Below are 10,498 nucleotides of genomic sequence, written 5' to 3' on the forward strand. Positions count from 1 at the left end.
TAACTCAAGAGCCGGCACAATATATTGGGCACTAATATGGCATAAATGTAGAAAAATGGCAACTTTTACTGTGCACCAACCATTGCACATTACTTTTTAATAAGCCCCTGTGAGGTGTCCTGTGTTTTGGTATCTCAGGGGTTATGCCCACTAAAAGCCAAGTGGCAATTGATTACTTTAAGTCCCACTGTGTGTCCCTAGTTTCAGACCAAAGTCTGCACTCCACAACCTCAATGGCCCTCAGTCTCTTCTGCAGCACTATGGTAAATGTTACTGTGGGTGGTAAGAGTATTTGAAAGGCAGATAATCTTGAATTAAAGGAAATCTACCACCAAAATGGAGCATGGATAAATCAAGCCCTTACTTATAGATCCAGGCACTGTGGCTGTGGTAATACAATTATGCTAAGGAACTTGAAAGACTACTGAGCAGTTCCCAGAGCCCCTCCATGCTGCAGATTCACAGGCTGTTACAGTGTACAGGATCAAGTCCCCCCTCAGGGGGAACTGATCTGGGAACTGCCCAGTAGCCCTTAAGTCTTATTTGCATAATTTAAAAAGTTGATTTTAGAAGGGAGGAGGCCATGGATAACAAATGTAAGTTTATGGATAATAAATAAAAGAAGATTACCAAAGTCACAGTACCTGGATCTATGAGTAAGTGCCCCTGGTTTATCCATCCTTGATTCTGATGGTAGATTTCCTTTAAATCATTAACCCCTTCCCAAAAATGGACATAGTTCTATTTAGCTGCTGGAAGTGACTTCTCTCAAGTCGAAGTACTAGCTCACCAGCTCACAAGCAGAGCCATTGACAGAAGCCATAGCTGTATATTACAGCTGAAACCCTCCTGTAACATCATGCACACCATGGTCAAGCATAAACGTGGCATGCTAGGGGAATGAAGGCACCTTCCCATCCTGAATGGGACCCCCCTTAGCCACTGGCCAAGGAGATCCTTCTTGGCAGCCTGGGCTCCGATACCCTGGAGTTGCCCAATGCCTTGTCCCATCAGATTCCTCTTCCGGGCCTGACTGTAACTGACTAAGCATGCTAAGTCTAAAAAGAAGCAAAAAAATAAACGTTAAAAACTATTTTAAAAATAAATAAAAATGAAATAAAGTTGTCCCTGAAACACCACCCTTTCATAGAAATAACTACAATGGTGTAAAAAAACCACAAAAAAACCCCATATACTTGGTATTGTCGAGTCCATAATAATCTGTACAATAAATCTGAATTCACCTGGATGGTGAATTATATAAAAAAGAGGAAACCTACGGACAAAGATGATTTTTCATTAAATCTCTTGACAAAAAATTTTTCCAAAAAGTAATCAAAAACATTGGGGCACATTTACTTAACTGGTCCTGTCGCGGGCCAGCGGCGCATTCTCAGTCGAGGATTCGGGTCTTCCGGCGATTCACTAAGGTAGTGCGCCCGATGTCCACCAGGTGTCGCTGTTGCTCTGAAGTCCCTCACTAACCTATTCCCGGTGCAGGTAAGCGCGTGTCAAGCGACACATTTTTTTTTTTTTTTAATTCCGCAGTTTTTCCTAATCCGTTGGGTTTTTCCGACGGCCACGCCCCCGATTTCCGTCGCGTGAAAGCCGGCGCCGATGCGCCACAATCCGATTGCCAAAATCCTGGGGCAATTCAGGAAAAAACGGCGCAAATCGGAAAAATACGGGAAACCCGATGAAAATGCGTGTATCGGACCCTTAGTAAATGACCCCCATTGTGTCCCAAAATGAGACCACTGAAAAGAACAACCCCTCTCACAAAAAATAAACCCTCAGCCAAAGATATAAAGATAACATCATTTTTATATGGTACGGTGAATGATGGAAAAAAAACAAGCTATAGACACCACAAGATGAAGTTTCTGATCTCATCTCTTAAAAAATAAGGAGGTTGAAAACTACAGTAGAGGCAGCTGCAAGGGGCTAAATGAAAATGGCAAATATTTCTAAATTTATGGTAAATTTCAGGATTATTTTATAAATGTATAAAATATCAGAAAAATTTGCCACTAACGTGAAGTACAATGGGGAATGATTTTCAATATGTCAAACATTAAACCACTGCATATTAGAATAAGTTTTCTGCTGCATCAGAATGCTTAATGTTTAATCGTAGTTTAACCCCTTACCGCCGAAGCCACTTTTCACACGTTTTCATATCTGCCCTGTGTCACTATAAATGGTTATAACTTCGGAACGCTTTAACATATCCAAGTGATTTTGAAATTGTTTTCTCGTGACACTTTGTACTTCATGTTAGTTGAAAAATTTTGGTGGTATGTTTTGCATTTATTTATGAGAAAATCAGATGTTTGGTGAAAATTTGGAAAAATTCCCAAATTCCCAAAATCCTAAGTCTTTTTTTTCAACACATAGTCAACACAGCCATTGACTGATAACTTACATTTACTAAATGTCTTTATGTTGACATGTTTTTTTTATGCATCCTCTCATTTTTGTAGGATGTTATGGGGCTTTGAACTCTAGGTGCGATTTTTCACATTTTTATAAAGAAAGCAAAATAATGCTATTGAGGGACCTCCCAGATTTCAAGTCACTTTGAGACGCCTAAATAGTAGTAAAACCCCATAAATTACCCAATTCTAGAAACTACACCCCTCATCATATGTGAAACAACTTTTATGAAGTTTGTTAACCTGCAATGTTCCCCTTAGTTACAATGTTATTTCTACTTGCTATTGCAAATCTGTCTACTAGATTAAAGACAGGTCTCTCTCTCCTCTACTGTTTGTCACACAACTGTGAGCGTTAACCCTTTAATGCTTTCTCCCTGGCTGCAGTATGCTAGGAGATTTATCAAGCCGAAAGTGAAAGGGTTAATCCTCCAGACAGGGGCGTAACTTGAGGGGGTGCCAAGATTGCGGTTGCACCCGGGCCCAAGAGGTTTAGGGGGCCCTTATGGTGTCACTTTTCCATATGAGAAGACTATTACTATAAACCATACATTATAGTCGGGGGCCTGGCACTGGGGCCCTACAGCTTCTAGTTACACCACTGCCTCCGGAGCTGTCTAACCAAACACAGCTAGATTAGATGTGAGAGTCATGAAGCCTTCATAGACACTCATATTAAAGGCTGGAATACGGATCTCTATGGGAGGAATAGCATAACAACACTGCCAGCAGATTTATCAAGTGCCATAAGCCACATTAATGAATCTGACGGGCAGCTGAGCTCCAAAGACCGACATAGAACTATTTCAAGGAACTGGCCTAATGATGAATTTCCCTCAGAATAGTCAGAATTATAAATATCCTAAAATATGGAAGTAAAAAATAAAAATAAAAACATATAATCCTACAATAAAGAATATGCTTTGCTTCTTGTTTTTTTTACCGGCAATAATTCTGTGGACAATTGCATAAAAATTAGTCTATAGGCCTGCAGACAGATCTATTATGCCAAGCATCTGTCACTATTCATCATTTTACACTTGACCTAGTAGAATGTGGAAGAGTTATTGCGGGTTAAAATGATCACCAGTATGAAAATACATATAAATGCAAGTTAATGTGAGAATGTGTATCTATGCTAGTTACAGTTAATCTTGTTACAGAAAACCTTAGAGCAGTGATGGCGAACCTTTTAGCGGCCGGGTGCCCAAACTGCAACCCAAAACCCCCCTTATTTATTGTGAGGTGCCAAAAATTAAAGCAGTAACTTATTGCTTCCTGTTCTTCAACAAGGTACGATCATATTGGCCTCCTGAGGACAAGATGGAAAATTTGCATCATCTTAGCTTCTTGCCAGTATCCCTCTGTACACAGAGAATTGTGGGGCCAGCAGAAGGTCCTTAAAGATAATTCAGCCCTTTCTACTCATTCTCCCTCTTCCTACAAACCCAAGTAGTGAAGTATCACTTAAATATATAACTGAAAGCAGCATCTTTTAAGTTGCTTGGAACTGCAGGAAGATTCTTTGAGTCCCGGCTGGTGTGCTTGGGTGATGGCCCGGGTGCCCACAGAAAGGGCTCTGGGTGCTGCCTCTGGCACCCATGCCATAGGTTCGCCACCACTGCCTTAGAGGAAACCTTTTAAGACACAGAGACGGCTGTGTTTGTTCTACAATCAGTCTGTATTCTCGCAAAGCTTACAGCTGTCTCCCATTGGTGCTGTGCCTCTATGGAAGACAGGAATCCCTAAAATGGCAATTTTTTTTCATTTAATTTAATTTTATATATATATATATTCAGATAAAATATCCTCTTGGCAAAGGCAGTTATGTAAGTGGCAGCTGTTTTGTGCATTTTGTTTCTATTATGTATTATTATTTTGTATTATAACATTCTTTTGTATTACAGTGTATTATAAATGTCAATTTTGCTGGGTCTGAGCTTAAAGGAAACCTACCACTTTAAAATGACCCTTCTGACCCACAAATACCTTATGCTAGCTCAGGATGAGCTGATGCCGGACCATATTTTCAATTAAACCAGAAACCGCTGTATTTGTACAAAAATGATTTTCTTGTGGTAGTAAAATCTTCCTTCGGCGCTTCTGTAAGCGTCATACGGCGCGCACCCCGGACCCTGCTCCGCGATCACGCTCTCGTCAGCGCCGCTCCCGTCACTAATTTTGCTGTGCCCGAGAGCCGGTGACGTCACCGAGCTCTCGGGCACACTAGCGCATGCGCACCACCTCCTCCCGGCACGTCGCGGCCGGATCCCATTGCGCATGGCCGAAGTCCCGAAGCCTCGTAGTGGCAGTGGAGGGAACCCCCCCTTTCATTGGTGGGAGCCGCGAGCATAGTGTTTTTTTAATGTTCGCTCACCCCCACGGTCTTCTCTCCGAAGCCTCGCGATACTACAAGGCTTCGGGACTTCGCGCATGCGCTAGTGTGCCCGAGAGCTCGGTGACGTCACCGGCTCTCGGGCACAGCAAAATTAGTGACGGGAGCGGCGCTGACGAGAGCGTGATCGTGGAGCAGGGTCCGGGGTGCGCGCCGTATGACGCTTACAGAAGCGCCGAAGGAAGATTTTACTACCACAAGAAAATCATTTTTGTACAAATACAGCGGTTTCTGGTTTAATTGAAAATATGGTCCGGCATCAGCTCATCCTGAGCTAGCATAAGGTATTTGTGGGTCAGAAGGGTCATTTTAAAGTGGTAGGTTTCCTTTAATAGGATTTCATAGTTACTCCTGTATAAGGGCGGTAGTATGAGTCTCTTTCTCTGCGCTGTACATATTGATTTAGGCCACAGTTTGTGTGAAGTTTAGTAACTCCACCCACTTTAAGGGTGCTGCACCACGGTGAATCCTTGGTCTGTTGGTACATTTCTAAATGCACTGAAAATGCATGCACTTTTGCATATATGCCATGCATTTGGCTGATTTGAATCTGTTTTTCTTCATTTGTGGAATTTTAAGCAGCTGTGAAAATGTTTATACAGGATTCAAACCAGCCACTTTGCTCCACAAATCCTGAATCTGAGGACCTCTGCACACCACACAGGCAAACTTCACATAGTACACAGTGCACTGTTCTTAATTGTAAATGTGCCCCAAAGTATTCACAGCCTCTGCACCGGGAATGGTATGAAAATCACAGCGCTTGTATGCCTGTGATAAACATCCCCCTGCACAGGCAAACTACATCTAGTGCAGTTTGCACTGTTTTTGATTATTGTGGGCCAGTAAGGTGTGCATTAACAGCAGGGCAAGAGTTAACATCAATCCCAGTGATTTTACTATAGCTGCTGCCAGGCACAGATGTATATTACATCTACATGCAAACTACATGCACCGTACTACGAGCACCTTCCAAAAAAGGATCTCTTTTATCTGCACCAGGGAGCGCCTGTCTTTTTTCTTCTTTTCTCTACAGATGTATATTGTACCTGACCTCCTTCCCCATCTTATCTTCCCAGTCTCCAGTGCTGACAGAGCATGGCCACAGCAGCTGCAGTATGTATTGTCAGACGACCATATGGGCATTTTGGAGCGTTCATGGGCCTCTGAGATCCGAGAACCCCAGGCGACCACCAAAAACACCCATATGATAATCCGCCATTGACAGAAAGTATATTGGAAAATTGTATAACTTTTCCGTACACAAACTATCAATTGTTTGCTGAAAGTTGACAACCCCTTTAATACCTTGCTAGTGGCTATTTTTTAATCTGGAACATGTTAGGTATCTTTAACAGGTAACGCAAAAAATAGCATTCAGAGTAGTTTTAATTTAAAAGAGAGAAGAATCAGAAGGACATGGTAAGCTGATTTAACGATTATTTGCACCTAAGTAAAGCAGTAAGAAAATTGTAAAGATGTCTCCATCCATGCTGTCTAATTAAGGCAGCTTGCCTGATATAAAAATGTGATGCTGAAAGCCCCAAGCATTCAGCTGGGCCGGAATAAATTTGACAAAAATGTAATATGACAGCTTCTAATAATGTATTGTTTTGAAATAAAAAATATCTAGAAATATATCAACTATTTTAAAATATATATTACTGACACATTTCTATTCTAAATGCAATTATTTAAATATATACTATGGGTTCCTTATAAGATTCCATGTGACGTGGTAGACACGTAACAATTCTTTAGTATCAAGGAATGAATTGGAATGTAGGTAAACTTGATATCATGTTTTACTCTTCAAAAGCTAAATACATATATTAGCTGTAAGCTACTATCAGATTAAATCCAACCACCATCTACCTTGGACCTGGCCGATAGGACCTTTTTACTTTAGCCTGTCAACCGATGCTGCCGTTGGTGTCTTGGAATAAAGAGACTGTGAATTTAATGTATTCAACCTTGTTCTCCATGTGTAATCCCTGAATACCTCTAACATCACAGGCCTCCCCTCTGCCATCTACCCAGGGATCCCTTCATAATACATAAATCAGAATTCCCCCAAGCCTTTGCCTTTCCTTGCAGGCACTGCCCGGCAGGGAAGAGGCCTGTTCACCTGGACCAAGCTACCGCGCTTTTGCCCGCAATTTAGATACAAGTGGAATCCAGCTGCCCCCACACTATGAGGTCAGGCCCCATGGGAGGACATTGCAATAGGGTTGGCCACCTTTCCACAAATATTTTAATAATGCAGCCACATATTTGCCATACTTTTGTAAATGCAGCAGTATAAGCAATGTTTTACAAAGAGGAGATATAGCTGTGCAGGCAAAACTGAGAAAAATCCAACCAGCAGAACCTTCAGTCATTGATACATCCATTGAATGGTTGTTGCTAGGGAGTCACATAACTACTTTGTCTGTGGTACAGTCATGATGTGCTATCCACACACAGCCACGCTACACGAGTGCAGCACTCTTTATATTGCACAATGTACCCATCATATTTTTCCCCACAACACTAATTGCCAATTGTACAGTAAACTGTTTCTGAAATAGATGTTTTCTTAACATTAGAACATGAAGAATAAACACTGTCGGAATGCTAATGCTTACTACACTCTACTTACTACTTGCTGATTTTTAAGCAGTTTGTGGATAAGAGTTTTTTAAATCTCATCCATTTTGCAGCTACTATACATTGTAGTCTACTCGCTGTTACCAATTCTGCAGCAGTTAAAGGCGTTGCCCACATACAGGAAGGTTTAAATAGAAAAGTACAATACAATAGTATGGTCAGCCTTATTGTAAATAGACTTATAAACTTTCCCCTAATGTCCAGAGGAGCTATAGGTCATGTGAACCAGAGGCAGTTGCTTTCTGGTCTTCCTGTAAATGATCCATTCAGTTATGATCCAGGTTAGCACTTACCTAGGAAAGTATACCAGGGTAAGTACAATATGGTTGACCCTATAAGGGAATTGCAATTACCCTGGCAAACTTTCTTTTATGTGGCAAACCCCTTTAATTCTCTGGAGAAATGATTTAAGAACTTTATTACTCATAACAACAAACCACATTTCCTATTCAGCGTGGATGTTACATGTGGACATAACCTAATGATGATTTCACACAATCAAAGTGCATCACCTGTTCAAACATGTCCCCCCGAGCTGCATTCAAATGTTCCAGTTGAGCTGCGTTTTGAAACACAATTCGATTAGCACAAGGAGAGGCATAAACTGAGAAGACTTATATTTGCCTAAGATACATCAACTTTATAGGCTGCAAAAGGAATGTCACTTCAGACTTCCCTATCTTTGCTTCTGTAGCACCTAGAAACATGCTTTAGTTAAAGATAAGAATCTCATCTTTACATAATTAATGTACGGCACTGGAATACCTTTAGTAGTATGTACCACTGTAGCTTTATTTTGTAGAATAGTACCCTCAGTAATTACTAAAAATCACAGCATCTCCCCAATACTTAATATGCAGAACAGTAACCCACATTAGTTAAAATGTAGCACAGTGACCACTTTAGGGACTCATCTTTCAGCTTTTGTTATTTTATTGGATTTTTGGTATATGATTTGATTTTGACAGTTCTGCTTCTGACCATGACAAGTTCAGCTCCCCTTTATGCTTACTACTGTACACCTGAGGGTACCTGCCTTGTGAAGACAAGGTGTTCTATTCCACCAACAGGAATCACTCAGGGTTTCTAGGTAGGATGATGAGTATCTTATAAGGGCTGTTTGTCTGCTACTGTCAGGGCCTTTAAAGAAAATCCATTAAATTCAAGCAAGATAAACCAGGGACACTTACTCATAGATTCGGGTACTGTGGCTGCAGTAATCTTATATTTGTTATCCATGGCCTACTTCCTTCTAAAATCAATTATGCTAATGAGCCACAAGGACCAGGTGAGCCACAGTACCAGGGCTTGCAAATTGCACACATTTTTAGTAGGACTCCATAGAGTGCTTTGACTTCTCTAAATTATTTGAATGTGAGATTGAAGATGAGAGATTAAAAGTAGCAACAATAAAAAAAAATGTTTTATAAGTGCAGACATGACTTGAGAATTCTTATTATTTTAAAGCTAACATCAACTTCTCTTTAGCCGCATATATTGTTAGAACCGTGAGACAAAATGCACAATGATGACTTATGTCCCTACCGGGTGTATAATGTGTATCTGAAATGCAAAGTCAACAGTACTTCTGCTTCACTTATGATGCACATGGTGATTTGACATGAGTGGATATGAAATTTTTCAGTGCTATGAAATTCTGAAAAAATATCACATTCAACATAAGCTTGTATAAAAAGGAGCTTATATTCATGTTAAACAAAAATAACAAGTATAAACAGATCACATCAAATTGATAGAGACTGATATAATAGTTATTTTATTACAAAAGATTTTATGCATTTTTCAAACTGATTTATATGGTACATTTTATGCAGGATATTGAGGGCCCTCTTTCTTTCATAATATTCATGGAATAGCTTGACACTTGCTTATTATTTATGGTTTTTCTATGAAGCTGTTGCCTATGAAGAAAACATGACTTTCACTACTGCAAATCGATGATGTCACTGCTTATCCACATTGGGCCACATTTACTTACCCTAGCCCCGGAGTTCACCGAAAGTGCATTGTCCGACTTCATCGCACATTGCCGCGATTCCCTAAGTCAGTCCGATTCAGTCGGATCATCCGACGGCATGCCCACTAAATTGTGACGCATGGAAAACAGCGCAGCTGCACCAAAAAACGATTGCGTGCACCAAAATCCCAGCGCAGACACTTGTTAAATACCTTTGCAAGCCGTGTAAAAGGCACACAGTCCGATGAAAGTGAGCAGTGCAATCCTTAGTAAATGAGCCCGATTATGTCTGCGCATACAGTAGATTGCCTAAAAAAGACTGCACTGAGTTTACTGCAGACTAGTCTAATGTCATTAAGGTCTATTGAAAGTATATCACTATATGCTGCTTGTAGAGCTTAGGATAGATGCCAACCCCAAAATCATGGACAGAAAAAAGTCAAGATTTGGCAAATAGAAGCATATAAGTGATATGTTTCTCTAGGAAGGGGTTTTCTAACAAAAGAAAATTCTCAAATCTCAATCCTCTAGTGATGTTTACACAATTTTATACACATTTTAACCCTCTTACTTTACAATTTCACTCAGTTTTATTGCTGTTTTAGCTCCTATCACTCCCTCAGCTGGTCAGTGTAAAATTCCAGGGTGTGGGTAGCAGACACTTCATGATAAATCTAGTTCTGCGGGGTGACAATGTGGTTACATTATCGGGTACAGGTGTATATACACATTGACACATAGAAAGAGAGAGGAGACAGATCAGATATGATGAGATGCACGAGATTCCTATTACACAGAAACTTGTCTTCGTGGTAATAAAGAAGCAGTCATTCAATAGTAAATGCCATTTTAACAAACTGTATCTCACAAAAAGTGAGTATGGTGGGGGGTTATTGTAATCAGTTATTGTTATGGTTTTCTGTATATTCTTATTGATAACATTGGTACTGTGTGTTAGGGGTGACCCCGCGATCCATGTTTCGGATTGCGGATACGCCCGTGTTGCGCTTGCCGCACAGCTCCCCTGCCCGGACCTATGTC

The sequence above is a fragment of the Engystomops pustulosus genome, chromosome 3, assembly GCF_040894005.1.
Source record: "Engystomops pustulosus chromosome 3, aEngPut4.maternal, whole genome shotgun sequence".
In the NCBI taxonomy this organism is placed as follows: Eukaryota; Metazoa; Chordata; class Amphibia; order Anura; family Leptodactylidae; genus Engystomops; species Engystomops pustulosus.